The sequence below is a fragment of the Choloepus didactylus genome, chromosome 4 (assembly GCF_015220235.1).
Source record: "Choloepus didactylus isolate mChoDid1 chromosome 4, mChoDid1.pri, whole genome shotgun sequence".
Classification (NCBI taxonomy): Eukaryota; Metazoa; Chordata; class Mammalia; order Pilosa; family Megalonychidae; genus Choloepus; species Choloepus didactylus.
Window position 1 is genome coordinate 36401679 of NC_051310.1, and position 26663 is coordinate 36428341.

General features: G+C 48.6%; 1 protein-coding gene across 5 annotated transcripts in view; it reads left to right on the plus strand.

The window, feature by feature from the left end:
- Positions 1-26663, plus strand: part of MIDEAS (mitotic deacetylase associated SANT domain protein) — a 68938-nt gene that overhangs the window by 5392 nt on the left and 36883 nt on the right. For 2 of the 5 annotated variants that reach the window (XM_037832325.1, XM_037832329.1), the window contains exon 1: positions 19956-21165. The exons of the other annotated variants lie outside the window; for them this stretch is intronic. The gene's annotated coding sequence lies outside the window, so the exon portion shown is untranslated. Of the gene's footprint in view, positions 1-19955; positions 21166-26663 lie in introns of those variants that run through there. 5 annotated transcript variants of the gene reach the window in all.

The window sequence follows — 26663 nt, forward strand, 5'->3', positions numbered from 1 at the left end:
ACATGCAAGCCAAGCACCGTGGCTCCTTTAGTCTGGACATTTGCCCACCCCTGCCTTCTCCTGCCCACCAGTCTCTCTCTGGCTCCTCTCAGTTTTGCCCCTCACTGTTCTGTTCCGTTTCCTGTCCCCCTTCCCCCGGGGGGCCTGACAGTGACCGTCCAGCTTGGGCACTGGCCCACCTTGTCCTGAACTGGGCCCTGGTTGACCTTCCCCAGGATGCCCTCTGCCGGAACACAGGTTCTGGGGGCGAGGGAGGGTTTATTATCTGGGTGGGTTGGCCTGGCCTTCTTATGAGGAGATAAGGCCAGCTCTCAGGCCTCTCAGGCAGAGCTTGTGCAGAGGGCAAAGAGATGCTTGCTTCCCAGACGGTCGGGCATTGGTTTTGTCCTAATAGGTATTAAACCTATGAAACTTAAACTGTACAGCTGAGTCTTGGGAAGATCCTTGCCTACAAGGATTCTGTTTCCTCACCCCAGTTCTCGTGCTCTGAATCACAACCTTGCCTTATGAGAGATTAATGTTTTTATATTGAGATATAATTTAGAAACCATAAAATGAACCCTATAAGCTAGTTTGTTTAGAAAGGTTTGTTTTATTTAAAAATAAAGCCTGATAGATTCTCTTTTTCAATTTTCTATTTTATATTTGAAAAGGTGGTTGAAAATTCAAAAGATGTGTTAGGTTATACAATGTAAAGTGAGTCTCAAAAATGAAACAAAAGAGGAAAATATTAATATATATATAAATATACATATATAAATACAATGAAAATCTACTTTAACCTTGAGGGAAGGAAGGCCTTAAGAAAAATTCAAAGCCCAGAAGCCATAAGAAAATTCTGATAGATTTGATCACATAAAACTTTGAAAAAATGAATTTCTCATCCTCTAATGTCCCCTATTTCTTCAATCCTGCAGTGTCCCTCTCATAGGCAACAACACTTAGTCACTTTTCAGCTACCCTTCCAGAGATAGTCTTTGCAAATAGAAGAAAATATGAATATACAAACGAATGCTAGCATGTTATATGTGGAATTCTGTACTATAGAATTCTATACCCTGCTTTTTTCACTTAATATAACTTGGAGATTATTCTATATTAATACATTTAGAGCTGCCTCATTTTTTCCAATGGCTAAATTGTATTCAGATGTAGGAAAATCCCATAATTTATTTAACCAGTCTCCTGTTGGGTTGTTTCCAGTCTTTTGCTACTACATACAATGTTGCAGTTAATATGTTGAATCACTTTTAATTGAAAATTCTTAATGAATATATATGGATAAAACTAGAATTTATATAAAAAAACTGTTTCTGAAAAGTTATGCATAAACAAATTTAATAAATCAGTGTCTTTGAATCTGTTGTTTCATAACATAAACAACTTTTAGAACCTGATGGAATCTTAGTGACTGTATAATCAGCCCCTGTTTTATAGTAACTATAGTAACAGGATCTCAGAGAATCATGTGGCTACATCTCTTGGAAAATGAACAGAATTTAATGCTGGGAGGGGTACCTGTGCTAAGGCTTTCATTTTTATTAAGGCTCAGACAGGCTGAGTGACTTCTTTAATGGAAGAGTCAGGGCACAAACCCCACATTCCATTTCCTTTGGCTATCCTGCATCGACAATCTTAAGTTATCATAATGATCAATTCTAGAATGTTTGTTTGTAAACCAAGAAATTCATCTCTTCAGTTTCCTTAAGGAAGTAGACAAAGACTTAAAAAAGAAGAAACTTAAAAAAAAAAAAAGCAAGGCAGAAGGGATAGTGTCTTTAAGAAGATAGTGGGTCACATGTTTAATAGAATTCCTACAAGTGTATTAGCTAATTGTAATTTTAATTGCTATTAAACTATTGATTTCCCAAAGCATTCTGTTTTTCTTTTGTTGCTCGGACTTTTGGTGTAAAGTTTAGGAATCCATTGCCTAATTTAAGGTTTTTATAGTTTTAGCTCATATTTATGTTTTTGATCCAGTTTAAGGTAATTTTTGTTTATGGTGTGAGGTAAGGGTCCAATTTCATTCCTTTGAATGTGGATATTCAGTTTTCTCAGAACCATTTGTTGAAGAGACTGTTATTTCCCTATTGAGTGGACTTTGTCACCCTTGTTAAAAATCAGTTGGCCACAGATGTGAGGGTTTATTTCTGAACTCTCAATTCTATTTCATTGGTCCATATGTCTGTCCTTGTGTTAGTACCACATTGTTTTGATTCCTGTTGATTTGTAATAAGTTTTGAAATCAGAAAGTACGTGTCCTCCAACTTTATTCTTCTTTTTCAAGATGGTTTTGGCTGTTCAGAGCCCCTTTGCCCTTCCATATGAATTTGATGATTGGCTTTTCCATTTCTGCAAAGAAGTCTGTTGGAATGGGATTGTGTTGAATCTGTACATCTGTCAATATTATTGACATCTTAATAATATTATATCTTCTGATCCATGAACATAGAATATCTTTCCATTTATTTAGGTTTTTAAAAAATTTCTTTCAGTAATTATTTGTAATTTTCTGTGTACAATCTTGGTTAAATTTATTCCTAGATATTTTATTCTTTTAGTTGTTATTATAAATGGAATTGTTTTCTTTTTCCTTTTTGGATTGCTCATTGCTGATGTATAGAAAAATCACTGATTTGGGTGTGTTGCTCTTATAGCCTGCCACTTCGCTGAATGAATTTTTAGGCACAGTGCTTTCTTGTAGATTGTTTGGAATTTTCTATATATAGGATCATGTTATCTGTGAGTAGGGATTAATTTACTTATTCTTTTCCAATTTGGATGCCTTTTATTTCTTTTTCTTGTCTAATTGCTCTGGCCAAAACTTCTAGTAAAATGTCGAATAGCAGTGGTAAAAGGGGGCATCCTTACCTTCTTCCTGATCTTTGGGGGAAAACTTTCAGTCTTTTACCATTGAGTATGATGTTAGCTGTGGGTTTTTCATATATGCCCTTTATCATGTTGAAGAAGTTCCCTTCAATTTCTAGTTTTCAGAGTGTGTTTTTTTTTTTTTAAACAAGAAAGGGTGCTGGATTTTGTCAGTCAAATGCCTTTCTACATCAATTGAGATGATCATGCATTTTTTTTCCCTTCATTTTATTAATGTGGTATATTATATTGATTAGTTTTCTGATGTTGAACCACCCTTGTGTTTCTGGGATAAATCTTACTTGGTCATGGTGTATATCTCCAAAACCTTTTAACCAGTCTCAGTTGACCGCTAGATTCCTTAGTGTTTTCTAAGTGTAGAACATAATTTCCCTTCCTTTCTTTTTTCTTTTCTCTTGCCTTCCCTTCCCTTCCTTTCCGTGTGGCTAAGCTTGAATATTTTCAATATGCATGATTTAAATGGACATATGTAGAATTTCCATTGTCCCATGCTTTGTGGGAAGACCATGGAAGCCGTAAGTTTGGAAATAGACTTGTGAGTTTAAGTGAGACTCTTAGAATAGGTGAGCAGGGTGTAATGGAGAGGAGATTCAGAGTAGGGTTTTTTGTTTGTTTGTTTGTTATTTGGTTAACTTCATTCATTAAGTCTATTCACACCAAGTAGTTGGGCATCAACATAGAGTGCCTTTAACCTCTAACGGGTTTTTGAAAGCTGGCACATGTCAATTCTTTCACACATCCTTGGTTGGCTTTTTTTTTTTTTTTTTTAATTGAGATGAGAGTCACATAACAGAAAATTAACCATTTAAAATGTACAATTCAGTGGCATTTAGAACATTTTACAAGGTTATACAACCACCACCCGTATCTAGTTCCAAAACATTTTCTTCACCCCAAAAGAAAACCTCTACCCATTAAGCAGTCGTTCCTTGTTCCTCTCTCCCTCCAGCACCTGGAAACCACTAATCTATATTCTATCTCTGTGTTTTTACCTAATCTGGATATTTCATATAAATGGAATCCCACAATATGTGACCTTTTGTGTCTGGCTTCTTTTATTCCACAGAGTAGGTTTTATACTGCGATTATATCACCTAGGATTGCAGATGTAGGACCAGCACTTGGTGTGGGGCTGGAAGAGGGCAGTGCTCAGGTGTAACAGAATTTCCTCAGCTTTAAGGTCCTAGCCCTCCATGTCCCCTCTCCATCTCTTCCCTCCCATTGTCTCCCCTCCCCAGCCTCGATATTGCAGTCCATTGCAAGAAACCTGCACAGAATCTACTAGCATGAATCTATATTCACTTCCTTGGCAGGTCTCCTAGCAGCATGTGTGGGACCACTGAGGAGCCAATAGCCACTCTCCAACTCCCACTTCCATTTGCAGTAGAGGTGGTGGAAAGGCTCAGAATTCCCTCCATTTCTCCAAGGAGACTGTGCTGACCTACCCAGCCAGCACTGAGGATTTCCCCAATTATGGAGAAAAGGAAAATTGGCTGCAGCAGCAGCAGTGGTAATCCTGCCCATCCTGGTTTACAGCATGTTTCCCCTACATTCTTCATATTCTCACTCATTCATGCTACATGCATGTAATGAGCCCCTACTGTGTGCCTGTTTTTGTGCTAGGTACTGGGGATACAAGATAAAAAAGATTCAGGCTCCCCCATTCAAGGCATTCATGGCCTGTGAGGGAAACAGATATGCACAAAAGCCAAGAACAATTAAGTGCCACAAAAGTTAATGGAATAGTATTCAGGAATCTACTGGACTCAGAGGAGGGATTGGTCACTCTGCCAGGTCAAAGGAGAGAGTAATGTTGGGAAAGGCCTAGGATGACCCCCAGGGCCTTCCTTGCACTGTACCTGTGCTTGGTGAATGCGCTGGCATTAATGAATGAGAGGCTTTCTGGAGGAGCTGATGTTAGGGCTGAGTTATGAGAAACGAGTAGGAGTCCAGCAGGTGGCAAGGGGTGTCCACAAAGGCATTCCAAGCACAGAGAACAGCTCAGTGAGGGCTGGAGGTGTGACTCAACAAGGTCTGCTCTGGGAACTGCAAGTTGTGGGGTGTGGATGGAGCCCTGGGTGGGATGGAGTGCTGATGGCAGGGGCCAGGCCATGGGCCACTCATTTGTGTCAGCTAGGAGGTTTGTACTTTATTCGGAGGGCAGTGGGGAGCCACCGAGGACTAGGCTGGCTGTGTGTGCGTGTGTGACATGATCACATTTTCTTTTTGAAAGATCATTCAGCTGTTGTGTGGAGGACTGACTGGAGATGGGGTCAGACGGGCTGCAAAGAGACCACTGAGGAGGTCATTGCAGTCATCGTTGCAAAGCAGAGCAAGTCTGAGCCAGAGCAGTTGCTTTAAGAGGAAAAGGGAGAAACAAGCCAGATTGGAAAGGTGTCAAGGGAATCAGGTTGATCAGGAACCAACTGATTGTAGGGAGCAAGAGAGAAGTCAAAAGGGTTTGCCCCAGTTTCTGTAGAAGGAGCAGGTTTCAGGGAAAAGATAGATTCTAATTTGGATATGTTGAGTTTGAGATACCTGTAGGACATCCAAGAGAGATGTCCAAGGGGCAGTTGGACACAGGGTCTGGGGCAGGAGATCCCCAAGAGATGGCATCGGGGTGTTGTCCCCACTCCCCACACATAATCTCTGTTAACCTTAACCAGGTCCCTCCAAGTAAGCATATTGTCTAAGCAAAAACGATGCTTACAGTGCAGCTGCAGCTTGAAGACAAGTTCCAGATGTACCTGATTAGTCCTGTTAGCCCCTTCTGTCTTTCAGACATTCTGGAACAGACATTTGGGAATCACCAGCACATAAAGTGAGCCAGCTGGAGCCAGGGAGCAGATGACATCACTCAAGGAGAGCATGTGGAGTGCTCTGTGTGTGTGTGTGTGTATGTGTGTGTCAACATTTAAGGGGTGTGGTATAAGGGGTGTCACCACAGAGACTAAGAAGGGATCAGCAATGAGGAGGGAAAGGGACCCAGGAGAACATGGTGCCAGGGAAGCCGATAGAGGAAGGAACTTGACATTTGATGAGGCAGGGACCGTGATTTTGTGCATCCTGGCACAGTGCAAGGGTCTCCCTAGATTGTTATTAAATTGAATTTGAATTGATCAACTGTTTATCAGTGGTGAAGTCAAGAAAAAGAGAACCCAGAAGAATGACTGATGTAGAAATTACGAGGTTATTGGGGGACCTTTGCCAGAAGGGCTTCTTATTTGATTTAACCTCCCTGTGAAATGCGGGGCACCAGGTTCCCCAAGGGAAGTAACATATGCAAGTCCTAGAACCCAGGTCTCCTGACTTCGGCTCCAGGATAACTTCCCCTCTGCTGGTGGGAAAATAGAGAAGAACCCCAGAGAAGAGCCCAAGGGGACAGGGAGGTCTTTAATTCTGATATTGATTTCCCAAACTGGGTCAGGACCAGGGCCAGGGTAGATTGTTCCATGCAGCATGTGTGGCATTTGCCCATATCTGTGATCGTGAGATGCTGGGTCTGCATCCTCTCAATTGGTGTGTGTGGTATTTTAATTAGACTCTGTTCACAGAAGAAGAGGCGGAGGGTTGGGCACAGGTGTTGTCCCAGGGGCCGCAGAAGCCAGTGTGGAGGGGGAAGGACACTCTGGGATAGTCTAGGGCTCAAGTCTGCACACAGCAAAAGCTGACTCTAGCTAAATTAAGCATAAAAGGGACTTACTGGTGGGATATCTGATGGCTTACTAAATGGCAGGGAAGGCTGGAGAATGGAGCTCAGAAATTGGGCAGGATTCGTGGGAAGTTGGGTGCCTGGAACTAAAGTCACAGTGGATGTTGCCACCCCTTCCAGAGTCAGTTCTGAACTGTCCCTGCTTTTTTGTGCCCCTCACTGCAGAGGCAGAGCCCAGGCTGAGCATCTGATTGGGCCAACTTAGGTTACATGTCCATATTCTTGCTGCGGGTGTCCCAAGGAGCAAGGCTCTGGCTGCTACAGCTTCCTGAGTGGCAGGTGGACCACTGCCTCCTACTGGGACTCCCAAGCCAATGTGAGAAACCTGGGAAGGGGTGCACATACCAGGCGGGCAAAAAACCAGTGTCCGTCACGGAAGCCTGGAGCCCATCTGAGCCCTCAGCACAGGATGATTGGGCAGTGCTGGGAGGAGGGATGTGGGGAATCCCCCTTAGGCAACTGTCAAAGCCCACATTTTGAGCTTAATCTTTTTGAACATCTTTCCAAATCCTTTAGTCTCCAGCTGAGCTTCAGGATTCTTATATGCACTGGAGATCTGAGCATTTCATTTGCAATTGGATTACCCTTCTGGAATCTGAATGATTCCATTGGAAAAGGGAGGTTATCCCAGTATCCGGATCCTCCCTGCCTATCTGATTCCACTTGGAAAACCTCAGCACTGCCTTGCCTTGCAGGGTCAGAGGCCCAGGCTTGGCACGCTCTGGCTAACAGGCTGTTAGAACTTGAATTCTCCAGGGTTGGGTAAGACTGGGAGGTGTTTGGGAGGTGCCACCTTGGTTTTCAGACTAGAGTTTGGAGTTCTGGCTTCAGGACTGGTTTGTGGGACGATTGAGGTCCCTAGAACCCCAGGTGTTCAGAAGACAGGAGCAGGTGCCTCTTCAGTTCTGAAGATGTAGGCTCTGGAGCCCAGGCCTTGGAGAGACCTGGTTGAGGTACTTTCCCAATATCCTGCCTGAGAGAGAGCTAAAGGAGCTAGACCTTAGTCTGCCTGGAGTTGTCAGCATCTCCATCCACATCCCCGTCCTGTCTCCTCATTCATAAAATGAGAGGATGTCGGGTTAAGTGAGCTCCAGCTCCTTTTTATCTTATTTTTTTAATTAATTAAAAAAATCTCTCATTTTTATTTACTTAGATTGACATCGAAAATCAAATAAAGCACTATGACAAGTTGAGAGAAGCCATGGAAGAAAGGAGAAGCTTTGTGCTTGAGTAACTTTAAAAAAAAAAATCTATTGCAGATATATATATATATGTAGACAAGATTTCCCATTTTAACCCTTTTTAAGTGTACAATTTAGTGGTATCGCTTACATTCACAGTGTTGTGCAACCACTGCCAACTTCCATTACTAAAACAGAAACCCAAACCCATTCACCCCAGACGGGAACTCTGTACCCACTGAGCAGTAGCTCCCCATTCCCTCTTCCCCCAGCCCCTTCCCGGTGACCTCTGATCCACTTTCTGTCTCTGTGAGTTTGCTCCAGCCCTTCTTGCCCTCAGATCCTTTGGTTCTAGCTCTTTGAAGTGGTGGCACCTTGACTGAAGTCTTGGTCATTTTGTCCCAATAATCTTAGACAAAGGAATTCATTTCCTTAAAAAAGAAAAAGGAAAATGCAGTTTTGAAGTCCCTGGAATCTTTGCTGAGGTGACTGCCAGCGTCCCAAGAGTCTTTTCCCCTGGTGCCTCAAAGTGTGGAGCTGCAGCCTCCCCAGAGTAGGTGTGTCGTGGGGTGGGTTTGGCCTCCCTGGACTGGAAGCGACTCCTGTGTCTTAGGCTTGTTGACCAGTGTGGGGTCCAGAGGCCCCTGGGAGGGCGGGAGCAGGGGTGTTCCTAGCCCGTGTTGGCCTTGGCATCAATTTACACTGACCTTGCCCTTCTGTCTGGGTTCAATGAATTACATTAAAAGTAGCATTGAAGAATAAGAAGTCTTGAAGGACCTGACATATTTTACTAAAACACAGCTTTGGTCACCCCTCTTAAAAACCTTTGAGAGCTGCCCAAGCTCTGCAGGAGAAACTTCACATTCCTTAGAAGAGCACAAAGGCCCTCTCTGAGCCCCATCCTACCTTTCCGGCCTTTTCTGCCATTTCCCCTTCCCTAGCTTAGCGCTCTGTATTCTGGCCGACTTCTTACTGATTGCTCCTTGAGGCTCTTTCACTCCTTTGTGTTGTTCCCTCTGCCTGGAAGGCCCCTCCTGCCCTGTTACTCCTGGCCGACCTGCAGGACACAGCCAGAAGTCACACCTGCTTCCATGCTGCCTTCCTGAGCCGCCACCTTGGAATTTCTGCAACTGAACTTGCCCCACTGTGGGACGAGTTAGTTGTGGGTGTGCCTGTCCCAGTATGGGGTTGGGGAGGGCAGCCTGAGAGGATGTGACGTAGTAGTGAGTAGGCCCAGGACCTGGGGGCCTCTGGTTGGTGAGCTGATTGTCTGTATATCAGCCAGCCCCGAGATCCCTTAGCACCTGCCGGTGGAGTCGCCACCTCCGTAGCTCTGCTGCTCCTCTGAGCCCACCAGAAGACCCTTGTGAGGGTGGAAATAAGGTTTGAGGACACAAAGCCCAACCCCTGGTCCTCATTCTTCCTGAGGAGGACTCTGAGGGGACATCGAGCACCTCCACAGAGCACAGGGCAGGAGCCAATGATGAGGAACTGGTTTAAAAGTGGCAGAGACTTCCCTTCCCATTGCCCAACCCTTGAGGAAGGATAAATCCCTGTCTTCTCTTAGCAGACCCCTTGGTTCTTATGCCCAGCACTGTCCACTGGCTTTGCACAGAGAAAGCACTAGGGAAAATGAGCTGGCAGACAGTGAGAGGAGAGATTGGGGCTCGATTGAAAACAAGAGCCCTGTTCGAATCTGGTCACGAGTCAGTCCGGACAGGCTGTGGCCTTTCCTGTTGGAGGGGAAGAGGAACAGAGCTTCCTGTCAGTGATCGCAGGGAGGGGTGGAGCCCCAAAGCAGGGACTGAGGGTCTCCGTTTATCTATTAAATAAGGGGTGTAGGCTGCATGTGGTCCTTCCCTGCTTGAAATTTCCACGGGCCTGTGAATGGAGCCTGGCGGGTTGCAGACACCTGCACCCCTTGTGCTTAGCACAGTGGAACTGGGGTTCCTGGTCAAAGGCTTCCCTGTTATTGACTAGTTATGTTGGGTCTATCTGCCACTTAGCATTTTTTTTAATTGAGACATAATTCATGTACTATAAAATTCAACAGTGTACAATTCATTGGGTTTTGGAATATTTAAAAGGTTGTGCAACCGTCACTGCTATCTAATTCCAGAACATTTTCATTATCCTGAAAAGAGACTCCTGTACCTATTAAACCACTCCCCATTCCCCTCCCTCTTCAGCCCTGACAGCCATCAGTCTGCCCTCTAGGGTGGATGGTATTTGAGACTTTCTACCACATCTCTTGCTTTTCTTTCCTCATCCCTTCAGAGCAAATCAACTGTTATCTCCACCATCCATTCAATCATAAGGCTCGTACTGGGGATTCCCGACACAATGGGGAGTGGGGGAAAGTGGATTTTAAGAGCAGACCTCCATTGGCAGGAATGGGAGGTGTCCAAGTGACTCACATGTATCAGTGTTTCTTAAATGTAGAACTTGAAGCCATAAAGAAAAATGTCAATTTCCTTTTACCTATTAATATTACACTTGGGAGTTTGTTCTAAGGAAATAATTCTAAAAAGGAAAAGAGCTATATGCACTAAGATATTTATAGCAACATTGTTTAAAATAGCAGAAAACTGTAAACAGCCTACATGTTTCAGGTGGTTATGTAATTCTTGACACCTAGACTTAATGGAGTATTATGCATTTGTTAAATCAATGTGAAGATGTTATTAATTCATGGGAAAATGTTGGGGAAATTAAGTGAAAAAAGTAAAACACAAAATTGCGTATACACCTGATTAAAAAAAACTGATTATAATGGTTATATATTGGCTGTAGTATAAATTGGCATAATGCAAAAACTGGATTTAGGTGAAGAAGTTATGAATTCAGTACTTGTTTGTGTGAAATTGCTTTAGTAGTATATATATAGTATATATACACCTTTTTTTTTCCTTTTTTTTTTTTTTTTTTGAAAGGCAGGGCCTTAATATATCAAGGTCTTTGGATCTGGGTGAAGGAGGCCAGGGTAGGGACTTCTAGCTTCCCATCTGTCATCACCAGGAAGAAAGAACTGCTCTGTCTTATCAGTCACCAACACTACAGGGGCTGGAGGATTCAGATTGGCCAACTGGGTCTTTGAGTAACTAGAAGGCTGGCTTCACATGACTTCCCGTGCTTGCTAGCTGTATAATTGTGGGGCTCCTAGCGTGGACTTGGCCTTGGTATTGGTGCTGGCCACCCCCAGCTGGCCTGAGAGCCCCAGATGATTATGCACACCTGGGTTTCCAAGGACCCAGCCCAGTGAGCCCCTGTGGCCCTTGAGGTGCAGCACTTAGCTGCCTACTCACCTTGCTGCTTGCCTGGTCCCACAGGGGAGGGAGCTGATGCTTTCTTCTGCAGAGTGAACACGCAGCAGGGAGGGTGTGCTTTGCAGACTGACCTCCTCCAGCCTTGCCTAGCCCAGTGGAGCCCTCGTGAGTGAGTGAGTGTCTTGGGTGTTTATAGGTTGTGCACACATATTTATTATGAAACTTAGAGTTGCCCTTTACTGATGGCCCCCCAAAGTCCACACATCCATGCAATCCACCTCTGGTTTAACAAGCAGGGCCCTGTGCCTCTCCCCATCCCCCCCAGCCTGCCATCTAGTTTGCTGGCACTTGTGACTGCAGAACATGTTTGGCCCTTTGGCTGAGCAGCTGACGCTCTTCTGACCACCTTCTCATGCCCCTGTGGCATCATGGAACCACAGGATGCCCAGTGAATGGCCTTCTCGCCTACCTCTCCCCTTTTCTTCTTAGTGGGGTACTTTCTTTACATGTGGTGTGTCTCTCCGGGGAGCTCATCATCATCCCTTTCCTGCGACTGTGACCAGCCTGGTCCAGGGCAGGAAATGAAGATGCTTTGGTGTTGTTTGGAATCCCGAAGTAGGTGGGAGCCGGAGAGCCCTGGGCGTATGTTGAGTGGGCAGGTTGGAGCCTGCACTCAGAAGCCACTGGAACAGAACATGTGTGGGGAGATGTTCCAGCCCTGCTGGGCCTGGTTATCTCAAGCGTATCTCTGCTAAAGCCGAATTCCAGAACTGTCAAGGATTTGGAGTTTTTTGTTCTGAGATGAGACTGAAATAGGGCCTTGTAGCCGGAGGTTCGCCAGGGTCAGAGAGAAATCTACCATGCCTGGAGCAGGCATTTGGAAAGAGTGTGGGCTCAGGGCTCACCTGGAGACTCATGAGGGGTACTCAGGCTAACTGCACATCTTCTACGACATTCTAGAAAGATTTAAATTGTGTGTGTGCGTGTGTGCGTGTGTGTCCTTGGGGTGGGGGCTTCCCACTAGCTTACCTAGAATGCAATGTTCATTCCTAAATGCCCCGTCTCATCCCCATCCCCCATAGTGACGGTGAGCTTACTTCAACCTATCTGCCACAAAATCTAAGTAACAAGCTCCTCTCCCTGAGCCCAGGGCCCAGCATAACTGCTGGTCTCACTTCCCTAATTTAGAGATCACATGTGTGCCCCCAGGGTTGTCGGCAGCTCAATTTCTTGAAGCTTGAAACATATTTCCATAGAAACAATGCTATAAATGGTGGTTGGGTTCCTAGGCTAGCCCACAAAGAGTTGCTGAAATACAGTATTAGTAAAAGTGAGAGCGCAAGTGCAGCAGTAAGAGTTAGAACCCAGCAACGCTGCAGGTTAAATGGTGTGGGTTTATTTGTGTAACTTGGTTTCTTTGTGGAGGGGTAGGTGTCTTTCAAAGCCTTCCTAATAAGGGAAGCTGCAGTTCCTGGGTTCTAAGGCTCTCCCTCTGCCCAAAATCGTAACCCATCCCCTTTATATTTCTTTTTCCTTCCTTATAAAGCCATGGGTCAGGGGCTAACTGCCCCCTGGGGCCATGAGCCAGGGTATTTTTATGATGAGGAAATTCTGTTCAATGGCTCTTATCCTATTATTATAGCCATTTTGATCAGCTTAATGGAATAAACATTGCACTTTAGCTATTTATACTGTTGAAAATTCACTTCTGATTGCTATTATGTTCCTGTGGAAGTTTTAACATCGTTGTAAATCCTCCATGACATACGTGCTGATTTTGTCGCACCATGATTTCCTCAAATGGTTTCATGAGTCAATCCCTTTCATATTTTACTCTGCTGTGTAGCATACCATAACCTGAATGGATTTTAATTTTTTGGCTAAATACTCATAGGTACTATGAGCCTCTTTTGTAAGAACTCCACTGTGGTGTTATTTCAGATTATTTTCATGGGATATAACCCCCCAATCATAATTACCTGGCAAAAGTCTCAAACTCTTGCAACATAATGCCAAATGGCATTCTAGAAATATTTAAATGGTTTATAGTGGCACAGCCACGTATGTGCTGCTGTTTGCCTGTAGCCCTGCCAACCACAGTTTTCTTGTTTTGTGTATTGACTTATTTTCTCATTGACTCGGGCCATAATGGAGCCTCAGTGCTGTTCCAATTTGCATATCTTAAATTGCTGCTGAGCCTGTACATTTTTTCTCTTGATGATTTACTGTGTGTGTTTCCTCATGTGTCAAACTGTGCTCACCTGTGACTGTGGAACCTCCCCACTTACATTTATCTCCTTGAACCACTTTGTTGGGAAACACAAAGTCCTCTCTTCCTCCCTGGCTGTCTCCCCAGTCCCAGCTCCGCCCTCGGCCTCGTCCAGCTCATCTCCACACCTGCCTGGTTCACTGTCGCAGCAACGCCGGCCTCCTTCCTGGCTGGTTCTGAAGCTCTGGGGCAGGGGTGGGGCTAGAGGGAGTTGGAGAGACAGACACTGGGGGCCTCTCTCATGGAGCGCGAAGGGTGGGAGGGATGTGGGAGGCAGGGGGCTTGCCTGAGTGGTTCCTGAAGTAGGTCCTTAATGTTACCTCCCTGGAGGGAGATTCTGGGAGGAGCCACAGTCTGTTAGAGCTGGAGAGGGCACTGGTGTTTGTCTAGTCCAGGAGTCATCACACAAAGGCCTGCAGGGAACCCGCAGACGCTGGCTGGGCATAAGAAAACAGCGCAAGTGTGATAACAAATGACAGTGACCCACGGCCTAGGGAAGAGTGGGGACTGTGGAAAAGTGGAATGTTTGAGACTCATCACAGTGCTACTCCTTTTGCAGTGCTACTCCCACCATGCTGCTACTCCCATCTCGATGCTACTCCCTCCCCCCGCCCCCCTGCCACCCCCCATTGCTGCTCAGCTCCATCCCCAAGGGAAGAGTTCAGTGTGGCAGTCTTCGGGTTTTTTCAAGACAAACCAGTTTTGTTGATTTTTAGTTTAAATTTCCTGATTTTAAAATGTTGGCAGTAATTCAATCTGATGAAAATAAAACACAATATATGGGCAAAATAAAATGTGTATGTGGGTCAGAATGGCTTATGAGCCTTCAGTCTGTGACCCCTCGTTTTATTAACTTTGTGGAAACAAAAGCCAGGAGGCATTGGAATCAGACAGCCCTGGGTCAGATTCCATCTGCATGACCTTGGGGGAGCTGTTTAACCTTTTTGAACCTCAGCTTCCATATCTATAAAATAGGGATAATGGCTTCCTCTCAGGGTGCTGGGTTTGCATCACAGTCAAGCACTTAGTAGTTGCTTGACAAATGTGTTAAGATAGATCCTGTGTAGGGTCATCCAGAAAAAAGTTAGAGGAAGAACTATGCTTAGAACTCTGCTCTCCTGACTCCAAGTCCAGTGCTCATTCCATATCACATTGACCTGCTTTCATGGAAGTTTCCAGAAGTGTTTGTACACAGGTGTTCTTCTGGACCCTGGACACTTTATGAGAGCTTGATTGCCTGACAGCTACTGAGCTCAGATAACGGGGACTCACAGCTCTGTGGACTTTGCATTACAGGCTCCAGAACCCAGGAGATCAAATTTTGGTGATGATGATGATGATACCAAACACCATTGAACATAAAAAGCCATTGACTGTAAGATGTATGGTTATTTTAGGTACAGCTAAGAAAGAGAAATGTTGTTTACTAAACTGTGACATGCTATCAAGCATCCTGATTTCAGAGATGTTAAAATAGGGGGAAATGTGCATCTTAGAATTAACTAAATAGAGTGGTAATAGTATCAGTAGCATAATCTCTTACGCTTGCTTTACATTTTATTGCTTGCCTTAAATTTTCACATATATTATTTTATTCATGCATTTATCAACAAGCATTTCCTGGGCACCCACCCTGTGTAGGTGCCTGTAGGATACCGAGGTGACTAAGACCCAAGCTGTCCCCTTCTGGAGCTCTGATCCTAGTAGGGAGATGTGTAGGTGATGGAATAAACGGTGTCAGATGATCCCATGGGAGTTTAGGGGGGAGCCTGAAATGATGATTTAGGGGCATGGGATTTATTGAGGAAATGCTTTCAGGAGAAAGGGAGTGAGGGAAGCAGGACAGAACATGGGGAGAAGCTAAGCAAGGAAGGATGTGTAGCAGTTGGAGTGGAGCAACTCATCCTGATCCCACAGGGAGCCCTGAAGCATGGATTGCACCACCACGAAATTGGTCCTACTAGGGGCCTTTTGGACCCTTCCCCTCTTGCCTTGTGGTGCTATCTCCCAGCAAAGGCTCCTTTTGAGAAGGGGGCAGCTGTGAGCCCTTAGCAGCCACACTCACAGCAGCTGAGGGATGGATAAACGGGATCTGCGAGGGTGCCAACTGCTTACCCTCCAGTGTCCTTCCCCTGCTTGGAGAAGTCAAGGAAGGGTTCCCAGAAGAGCTGACATTAAGCTCAAGTCTGGTGGGAGACCTGGGTGTGACTTTACCTGTGGATGAAGGTGGAGAGAGGAGAAGCATGTGTGAAGATGTGAAGGTAAGAAGGCATATGTCAGGGAACTTTAGGTTGTATGACTGTGTGGAATTTGGGGTTCTTGAACAGAGTGGTGGGGCTGGGGCTGGGAGGTGGGACAGGGCTGGATCATGCAGGAAACGAAAGTGCCAGGCTAACAGCCTCAGCCTTATGCAGTAGATGAGGGGTGCTGCTGAAGAACTTTTAAATGAGGTATGATCTCTGATGGCAGTGGATGGTAGGCGTGCAAGAATAAAAGCATGGAGAGCAATTAGGAGATGAGAAAAAATGATAGTCCACACTTAACAAAAGATTTAATGTGTGCCAAGCGCTGTTTAAGGACTCACCATCTCCATTTTGCAGATGAGAACCCTGAGGTATAGAGCAGTTAAGTAACTTGCCCAAGGTGTGAGCCAAGATTTGGATTCAGACTCAACTCTTAACTTGTACACTTCCAAGAATATGAATTTTGGCATCTATTCCATGATGTATCAGTATTTGTTTTTATTTTAAAATAATGCCTTAACGCATTCCCTCGCTGCACACACTGGATCTCTGGGCTTCCCGTTCCTCCTGGCCTGCTGCTGCCAGGTAAGGAAGCCAAGCTGCAGAGAACAGTGAGGGCAGACAGAGGGTGCCTGGGGCTGGTTCTGCAGGGGACATGGAACTGAGCTGAAATGAGGTCTTTGGGAAGCTGGCAACTCTGCCTCTGTGAAGAAAGGGTGTTTCTGTCCCCGTGGCCCTGCTGGCTTGCCCGCCCTGGCAGCCACACCCGTTTCTTCCTCCTCCCTATGCCCAGCCAGACGTCTTTCCCAGAGTGACAGCAGCAGCTGGGGACCTCTGCCAGCTCCCTCTCTGACCTAACAAAGGCACTCAGAACCTGGCTGGGCTGGGGTGGCTGGGAAGGAGGATGGTGGGGCTACTGAGGGCTGTGACAGCTGTGGGCTGGTGTGGCAGGCAGGGTCCTGCCCCAGAACAGGTGAGGTAAATGTTAACTGAGGAGGGTCCCTTGGGTTTTCAAGGGTGAAAAAGAAGACGGTTCAGGGACGTCTCGGTACTTCTCAGTTAACTTAATGGCTGGGGTAGTGTTTTTATTGTTTGTTTTTTAGGCAGCTTTATGGAGATATAATTCACATACCATAAAATCTGCCCAATTCCATGGTTTTTAGTAGATGCACAGAGTTGTGCAACTGTCACCACAATATAATTTTTAAACATTTTCATTACCCAAAAAGATACGATGGCTGGAGTATGTTGGGGCTTGCTCCCTGTTCCTTCAGAAAAGAACATGGCATCAAAGGGTGAAGGTGCTGGGAGGAGGCATAGCCTTCAGGGAGTGCCCCTATTCAGGCTGGGTGGGCAGCACTGTGGAAAAACTTGGAGGAAAGGACACAAAGAACAGGAGCTGGGAGAAAAGCCATGGAGGGATGCTTCAGGTGGGACATTGAATCAGAGCTAGAGAACCTCTCTGGACAGAGCCCAGGACAGGGTCATCCTGAGGCTAATGGGGTAGATCTGAGGTCTTTTCAGGGAAAAAAAATAATCTTGCCTGGAGCTAATTACTTGAAAGCAAGAAGCTGGTTTTGGGAGAAGGGGCTTTCGGATAGAATAATAAAAATAATAACAATTTTAACTCCTACCATGTACGTAGCATGATACAGTTATAAAACAGTTTTTTGTCCTTTTGATTCTCCCCAGCCCCTAGGAGATGCAGATTGACTCATTCTTTCATTGGTCATGTGACAAATACTTACTGAGCATCTAATAGGGGCCAAAAACAGTGAGGCTCAGAGAAGGTAATAGATGATTTCCTAAAGATCACACAACAAGTTAGCCTTAGTTAGGCAGCACCCAAACTCACTCCTGGCTCCCTGTTCTTTCCACAGTCTTCTCTTTCCTCTGTTGTAGACATAGGGGAATGAGGTTCTAGAAGGTAGTACCTTTATTCTACAAAGGAAAATGACAAAGAACACAAGGAACATAAGGAACCTAGCATTGTGGACTTGCTAGACTTTCCTCAACTGTGTGCTTGCACCCCCAATTCCCCACGTTCCCATAAAGGTTGGTTGTTCACTTAAACACACCAAGCGTGCTGGCCTCGAAGGGCAGGTAGTGACAGAGAAGGAAAAGTGGGAAAAGCACAGGAATGCATGGGGACTTTTAAAATAGTGAATGATATTGAAATGGCAAAATTTATGTTATATGTTATCACAATTAAAAAATAGCGAGTGATGGCAGCAGAAAGTTATTGGAGGCAGGTAGTGAGAACCTAGCTTTCTCGGAAGCTTTTTTTTTTTTTTTTAAATGGCTTTATTGTATAGAGATATAATTCACATACCATCAAATTCACCCATGGAAGCTTCTTAATGGCCCCGGAAGTGGAGATGGACCACTCCAAGCAGAGTCCAGACAGCCGATGCGGTCCCAGGAGGCTTTCTCTCTCTGTCGCATTCTGCCTTCATTGGACCCATAGTTCGGAATCCTGTCGAGGGTGCTTTGTTCCTGGAGTGTCTCCTCAGACCTGCTCCCCAGGAACTGGAGCTTTTGTACTCCTCTCTCTCCTCTCTCTTAAGAAGGGCAGTGCAGGAGAAAGAAAGCCCGAGCCTGGATAAGGTCCCTGGAACACTTATTTGTGTTGTGTGTGCCCCAAAGGCCACCTTCTTGGCTGCCCCTGAGCCCTGTAGGAGGGACTGGAGCTTTAAAACCAAAACTTTCACTTCACATAGTGATTCTGCACTGTCATATCTGCAGCAAAACTGACCTGCGGGCTTTCCCGAAAGAGCTGCAGCTTTCTTTACACATTGTCCTCTGCCTGCCTTTGGGAGGTGGACTTTTCCTCCAGCCAGGTGGGGGCCTTCTGGGACAGTCCTGAGCCTTCCTCCCCTGTACCCATATGTGCCTCTTTTCCTCTCTCTCTTTCTGGGCTGCCCGAATTTAGAAGTTTGGTTGGGGTGAGGGATGTGCTGCCCCAGGGTAAGCAGGGTTCCTCCAGGTCCGTTGGCTTCTCAGTTTCTCGCCAATCCCACCATCTACCCCTACTCCCTGTGCTGCTTCCTGACCCGCCCCAGCGTGGGTCAGGGAGGGAGTCCTGGTGGGACAAGTGCCCTTTGGAGCGGCTCCCATTTGTTCTCTGGAGGCTGGGCCCTGGCTGCCTGTGAAGCAGGCTCTTCTAGGAATGTGCTCTCCCCAGCTGGGTTTTCTGGTTGGTTGGGAACATCCCTGGGCTGGTCTGCACTGCCTCTCTCGGGCTGTGAGGCGAGGCTCGTTCGGGGCAGGCCTGAGGCCAGCTGCAGGGGGGAGGTCAGGATGGCAGTAGGTCTGCAGAAGAGTCTGGCAGCAGTGGGCACTGAAGACCAAGAGGCTTTGCTTTCACTTCCCTCGCTTGGGTGATTTGCTACTGGGAGGGAAGAGACCAGGCAAATGGGAAAAGCCAAAAGGCTTTACACTAAGCCTCTGCCAGGAACCCTCTGAGTCTGACCCTCCACTTAGGGGCCTGCTTGCCTGAGCAACCCAGCCCATCAGTCGTTCATTGCCTTCTTCTGGAGGAGGTTGGAAGTGAAGCAGAGAAGTAGCAAATGATTGGCTTGCCCCATGACCTTGCCGCAAATCACTTATCCTCTCTGAACCTCAGTGTTCTCATCCATAAAATGAGTGAGAGGGATTAAAAACCTCTGCCACACTGAGTTGTTTAAGTAGGCTGTGGGTGGGGAAGTGCTTTGAGAATTGTCAGGAACAATACTGTCATAGGGATGCTAAATCCAGAGACTTTGCCTGCCTTTGTAAAAGGCTCTTCCATTCATCTTTTACTATCACAGAATCATGGATCTTACACTGGAAGGTATTTCTAGAGGTTGTCTAGTCCAGTCTCTGGCTTGATTATCTTGCAGTTTGTAGATAAGACTCTTTAAAGTTGTCATTACTTTGACACCTCTGTCACACCATGGTGCAAATAAGCCCTTTTCCTCTTGGTGAGGTGTGACTTCCACGTGCACACAGTGCTCCTGCCAGCAAAGGGGTGGAAGGCAACCAGTAGGCCATGCCCCTTAGAAGCAAGTGTGGATTTTTGCAGAGTCTCCAGGCAGAAGTTCCCAGTGTCCTCTCTGTCATCCACTCCTGGTGGCAAAGGCTCTGACCGCCTGTGCTGCGAGGATCGTGTTCTGTTGCCCCTCCCTTTCTCCCTGTGAAAGTTGGGATGCACCTGATCTTCAGGACTGGCCACAGGAAAAAGTAACTGCCAGGACAGTGTATTTTTCAGTGGTTTTTCTTTAAAGGCAAATTTCCTTGTGGCCCATCTCCTTGAAACAAAACAAAAAACACAGAAGGAACCACAGAACAGGGCTCCCTCCCATGGACTTTCCCCCCGGGCCCTGGATCCTCATTGCATGTGCTGGCCAGCAAGAGCCCCCTGTTCTGCAGAAATGCTTCCCATCTTCCTACCAGTCAGCAAGAAGCCATCAGCGCTTGCACCAGAGAATCCATCAGGGGGATTATGGGAAAGCTAGAGGAAAATGTGGGCATGGAGTGAAAGCTCTCAACTCTGGCCTCAGTTACTAGAGTGAAATCCAGGAGCTTTTCATCACCTAAGTAACTGAAATATAGTCCTTATTAAGGGCTAGGACCAGTTTCTCAAAAACCTTTACACTAACTAGGATCCAGAAAGTGAATCTTGGGAAGCCTCTTAATAAAGTGCCTTGGAGAGGATCGTGCATAATTTACCGTATCCAAAACCAGCGAGAGTTTCCTTTGTGGAAGAAAGCGATTTGTGCCCTCCCCACCATCAATACACACAGTTTCCTGGCAGGCCCGATGGGTTTCCAAACATTTCGTCACCGTCTCCTCCTGACCTTGGTGTGAAGGGAACGAGCCGCGTGGCCTGTTGGTTCCAGCAAAGCCATCGGGGGCGCCCGCCTCGGCTGGGGGAGGGTGGCTACAGACTCGGGAGTGGAGGTGAGGTCTGCTGGAAATCCCCAGCCCGGGCAGCCGCCAGAGGTTTAAAGACGCCTTCCCCGGCCTTATTTGGTCGCAGGAAGTGGGCGGCGCCGGGCCTGCAGGCAGAGAGGCCGCTCCGAGACAGTTGTGCTGATGAAGTGGTCGAGCTGGTTCCTGCTCGCCGCCGTGCCGCGCGCGCCGGCCGGCCGCTGGGCGCTCCGCGCTCCCAGCTCGGAGTTGTGCAATCCTTTGTAGCGCGCCAGAGAGTCCTCCTCCTTCGCTGTTGCCTCTCGTCCTCTCTCTTTTTTTCAAGCTGTGAGCTCAACCGATGAGTCAGAGCCGTGCAATCCTGACACTGCATCGCAGGACTGGGGGTGACACGGAGGGAGGGAGAGTCAGCGATCGCGAGGCGGACACCGCGGGCGCGCAGCGCGCCCGAGGCTCCTGCGCCGCGACCGGGGGGTGACAGCCCGCGCGTCCCGCCTGGGCCCTGCCAGCAAACTTCCCAGCCTCGGAGGCGCGGGCTGACGGAAGCCCAGAGAGCGCCGCGGAAAAGCCGCGGCGCTGTTTGTTTTTAAAATCGGGGACTGCGTGCAGCCGGCTGAACTCCGGGAGGCGACCAAAGGCGGCAAACCCGCGGCGGAGGGGGGACATCCGATGTCGGAGTTCGGCCAGGAGCGGGGTAAGTGGGGTGCCGGGTCGGCGGCTGAGGCCTGCACGCGGCAGGGCGCAGCCCGCCCTGGCGGCGGCGGCGAGGGGATCCCGGGCTGCGCGCAAGCGGTGGCTTCTCGCTCCGCGGGCTGCAGCTCTGCAGGCGCGGCCCGGAGCGGGGGCGCCCGGTTTTGGAGGGGGAGGGGTTGGACGGGGGGAGTACGCCGCGAGGTAACTTCTGCGGCCTGGACGACTGTGGGAGTGTGTGCGTGTGTACGTGCGTTTGCCACCCGCAGCCCGCCCCCTCCCGGGGCCCCGCACTACCCCTCACCCCGCAGCTGCGTGTGCAGCCCAAACCCGCTGTGTTTGTGCAGCTACGCAGCTCGCGCGTGGCACCCGCCCACCCGGGCGCGGCCTGGGCAGGAAAACCCTCCCAACCCGCTGGGCCTTCGGCGGCGGCGGCGGCGGCGGCGGCTCAGGAATACGGCTGCTCCTCTTTTGCTTGAGAGAACGTGGTGTCCGCAGGGACTGGCTTGCATGACGGAGCCCAGGCCAGGAGGCGCGAGGAGGGGCTTGTGAGCTGCAGGAACTTGGCGCGGGAGCCCCCTCCCTTTCCAGTGTGCACGGGAAAGTGGACGGTGCATCGAAACTGTCCCCGCGCCGGGAGTTTGGGGGACAAAATGGGGTGGCAGGAAACTAGGGCAAGTGCAGTAGAGGCCTAAGCTGGAGCATTTGGGGCGGGCAGGCAGGCAAGCGTAGAGCCGCCTTACCCCATGTACCCAGGCACTGCCGGCGCACCTCAGACCTGTCATCCCTCCGGTCCGCCCCCGCACTCTCCGTGCTGGAGTGGCCCGGGAGCTGCCTGCTAGGCCCATGCGGCGCCTCACGGTGTGCTGTGCTGGGTGGTCCCTATCAGGAACGCTGGATCCCCGGATTTTGCTTGGACTCTGCGCCTTGCCCCGACTCAGACCTGAGCATGTGTACTAGGCTGCCCTTCCACCCACGCCTCTGCGCAAGGGCCGAGGGGAAGCTGAGAACCTGGTGCCGCCCAGGGGCTTTCAAGTCTGAGCCCCGAGGAGGAAAGAGCTGCAGGAGGTACCTGTCACCTACAGGGGAGGCCACTGTGTGTTCCCAGCCCAGCTCCAGTGTGAGCCACGGCAAGGATGAAAGGGGAAGTTTCTTGCCCCATTTAAAACTTTGTTGGTCACAACTTTGGTGACTACTTCCTGCTTCCACTGTCCCACATCAGACCTGTGTGCCACCCTGCAGAGCCTTCCTCAGGGGGCCACGGGATGGCGGGAAAGCTGGCTTGCCCTAGCTGACCATGGAGGCTGCTCTGGCATATGTGCTGGGGAGTCCTGTAGGCAGCGGTGGCTGAGTGTGGAGTGGGGAGGCCAGGTCTGGCTTGCTCCAGCAGGGGTGATGGCTGGTGGTGGCCTGGAGGTCTGGTGACAGCCACGCAGCTCTGAGGCGAAGCCATTCCACTCTTTTGGGTCCCAGGCAGAGGGAGGAGACCACCTGTCTTGCTCCAGAGCCTCCCGGGAGAGGTGAGGCACATGCCTCTTTAAGATCAGAGAAATGCAACCTTCCCACAGCTTATTAGATGGCTTCAGGAAGAAGGGAAAAGGAGAAACCTCCCCAAGTTGAGAATTTATGGGTCCTCTTTTTCCTACTGCTCTGGACAGTGAATAATAGGGGTGTAAACATTCAATTACTGTGTAAAGCAGATCATCACATGGGTCTGATCCAGTCTCCACTCTAACTGGATTGGCTGCTGGCAGGTTATGCTAGTCAGAGTAGCTCCCAAGGGACAAGGGGTACACAAATTGGAGCCCCCTCACCCCTGCCTCCAGCCATGCAGGTTGCCCTGGGACAGCCTGCCCACTGCCAGTGTTGCTTCTCCAAGCTCAGGGTAGAACTTCGACACCCTGTGGCTGTCAGCCCCCACTCCACCCCAGGAAACAGTGCCCCGAGTGCCCAAGGGATGAGGGTTTTGCTTTTGAATGTAGGATTTAAAAATAGCCACATGTTTGGCCTGTGGGCTGCTGCTTTTAATACGTGGAAAAAGAAGAAAAAAAAAAAGAGAAAAGAAAAGACGATGTATAGTGGCAGAATCAGCCTAGGCCCTCCCGGGTCTACAGAAGCCAGAGAGAGGCTGCTCAGGGGTGCTGAGGCCTCTGGGACCCTGAGTGGGAGAAGAGGGTGGTGGGAGGAGGAGGTGAGGTACAGGGGGCATAGTGTCCAGGAGGGGGTGAGCCCCCTCCTTGCTCACAGTGGATTGGAGGTGGCCAAAAGTAGCTTGGATATTCCTTTGTATCCCTCTAGTCCTGGTTCAAGTGCCACTTTTTCCTAAAAGCCTTAGCCTTCTTCTGAACACTCATTTCCACCTTCTGTACTTATACATGTACATGGGTATCGTGGAGGGTGGGGGTCAAAACAGACTCGGAACTAGAGTGCCTGGGTTCAAAATCCCCGCCCCACTGCTTACTAGCTCCGTGACTGTGGGCAGGTTATTTGACCTTCCTGGACTTTGATATCCTCTCTATACCTCCTTCAAAGAGTTGTTGATATATGTAAAAAGCTATAGCACATTTCAGTATTTTTGTTCCTACAATACCCAGTATCTGGTAAGCATTTAGTAAATGTTGAACAAAATGAGTGAAAGCTCCCCATCAGAAAAATATGTACTCAGGATGTGGTGGGCCCAGTGAGCCCCCACTGCTGGTTTCAAAGGGGTCAGTCTCTTTCGATTCTGATGCCGGTAAGCTCAGTTCCTTGGTACTGCACTGCAGCTGGCCTTCTGGAGAGCATGTCTCAGTCATTCTGACTCTCAGGACCTCAGGGTGAAAGAGTTGTGGAGCCTCCTGCCTGGTAATCTGCTAACCTGGGCATTACCTTTGGCCAGGCCAGATTGGCAGCATGCGTACATGCGCACATGCCTCAGTACAGAAGCAGCCTTGCAGGCTCTGTTTTTCTCAGACCCACTGCAGGCCACAGGAAATGCAGCCAGTGGTCCTACTCTGTTGAAGAGGTTGCTTCTGCACCTTAGAACTCTGGCTGTGTGTGGCTGGACTAAAACTCTGAGCGCTGGGCTGGGGACTACGTGGAGTGTGCTGGAACCTCAAGTTCTTACGAAGGGATCTGTGTTTGCATTCAAAACAATATATAGGATACGCTGACTGTGAGCTCATTTTATGAATCGGAAGCATTACAGCATAACTTTGGTGTTGGAAACGTCTATTTGGAAACCAGCTCACCCTCTCCCCCTCCACCCTTAATACCACACACATTACAGGGACTTTCACAGTCACATTCTTGGGAACAATAACAGCTCTTAGTGGAGGCATCAACTCAGATTCCAAAACCATCAAAGCAAAACTCATCCGCACCCACTTCCACCCCCACACTCAGAACACCATTCCTAGGAGGCGTGTGGACGGTAACCCTGGGCAGGGACCCCGAAGGAAGCCTGGCGGATGCACAGGAAAGAGGCCTGGGCCGAGCTGGGTTCATAGTCCAGCTTCTCCACTTGCTTTGGGCACATTGCTTAACCTCTTTTTTTCACCCCCCAATTTATTTTTATCTTTATTGTGGTAACATACATACAACATAAATTTTCCCATTCTAACCACTTTCAAATACACAATTCGGTGGGTTAATAAACTTTGACAGTGTTGCGCTACCATCCCCACCATCCATTACCCAAACTTACCCATTACCCAAACTTTTCCATCACCCCAAACAGAAACTCTGCACCCATTAAGTATTAACTCCCCATCCCCTCCCTTACCCCCACTCCTAGTAACCTATACTCTACTTTCTTTCTCTGTGAATTTGCATATTTTCGTTATTTCATATAAGTGAGATCATACAATAATTGCTAAACCTCTCAAGCCTGTTTCCTCACCTATAAAATGGGGATGATAATAGTACTTTGTGGTGTTGCCATGAAGGTTATACAAGAGCATGCTTGTAAAGTGACTTGCACATAGTAGGTACTCAACAAATGGTTGCTGTCATCTCACCAGCTCCCAAGTCCAGTTCTTGCTTGCCTTTTATTCCTACCAGGGAAGACAAATGAAGGTTGTCCTGCTTGTGGTGGGAGAGCAGAGGCTTCCAGGCTTTTGGGGCTGTAAACTGGTGTAAAGAAGTGAGGAAGCCAATTTTCTAACCTCCCAAGGCCCTGAGAACAGCTACGTGATCCATCCCTGCAGAGACTTGCTTAGACCCTGGTGCGGTACACACTTGCTAGGGACTCTGTCCCTGCAGCCGAGGATTAAGGGCGCAGCTTCCAGGAGATCAGATTGAGCCTACCCGCCCAGGCCCCAGGCTGAACTGCTCACGTGGGCAGGAGGAAGGCTGCTTTTCTCAGCCAAGAAAAATGTCCCCTTGTCTCTGCTCCACCTGAAGCCTCCCCGAGTGAACTCCATGGAGGTTTGGGTGGAGCTGAGGGTGGGAGTTGCACTTTGGCTCTTTCACCAATCGAAATAAGAGCAGAGGTGGTGGGGAGCACCAAGATATTACGTAAGAAGAAAGTTGCCACATGGCAGAGAAGAGCGGAGGTTTGGCTGGGGTGAGGGGGGGGGGTCTCTCCCAGGGTGGCAATTGCTGGCTGTGGTTTGCAGGCCTGGAGCGGGGAGGAGCGGGGCAGGGGCCCCAGGCTTCCCTGGCAGCCACTCTTGCTCTTCCTGGAACACAGCCTGGTGCTGTGGCCGGGGTAGGTGCTCCCTGTTCCCTCTGCCGTTCTCCCCAGCCTCCGGGAGCTCGTGGTGAGAGCGTTATTTTTTCCAGGCAGCGCCTTTTCCTCCAGGAGTCTCTGGAAGGGGGAGGGGAGCAGCCAGGGCAAGAATTGTCCAGGCCAGGCTTGGCGAGAGGGAAATTCACCCCAGCTTGCAGCCAGAAGGGGGTTCTCTCTGAAGCCACTCAATCTCCCCAGGGAAGTGGGGTCCAAAGAGGAAGGAAAATGGTGAGGGAATTTTGATTCCCACCTTTTTCCAGCAGTTGGGCAGACCAGAGGCCCCATCCCAGCCTGCTGGTGCCAGAATTTGCCAGTTTTGTGGAGGGGAAGGCCACAGGAAGCTCAGAAACCAGCTTAAGTGATAACTCAAAACCCTGAGAGTGCACGTGGGCTGGCCGTCTGCCTTCATCCTCCTCTTTGTAGCCTGTTGGCAGTTCTTGGGGCACACACCTGGCCGCTGCCTCCACTGCGGCTCAGATCTCCCTCCCTACCTGGCCTTGCTCTGTCTGCCCACCCCGGCTTGCCCCGGTTCACAGTCCTGGGCTTCCCCAGCTATTGGGAGTCATCCCAGAGCTGGAAAACACTTTGGGACACAGTCCAACTTCTTCATTTTCAAATGGGGAAGCTGAGAGGCGATGAGTTGCTTGGGGTTCCCACAGACTGTCTCCACTTTCACCTGGGGAGGGTGGGAAGAGGGGGCTGCTCCTCGGCCGCCCCTCGCCCCCGCCACCCCCCACTGTGCTCCAGGGTGGAAGAGCCCAGAGGAATACTGTCTCAGCTGGGGTGTGGCT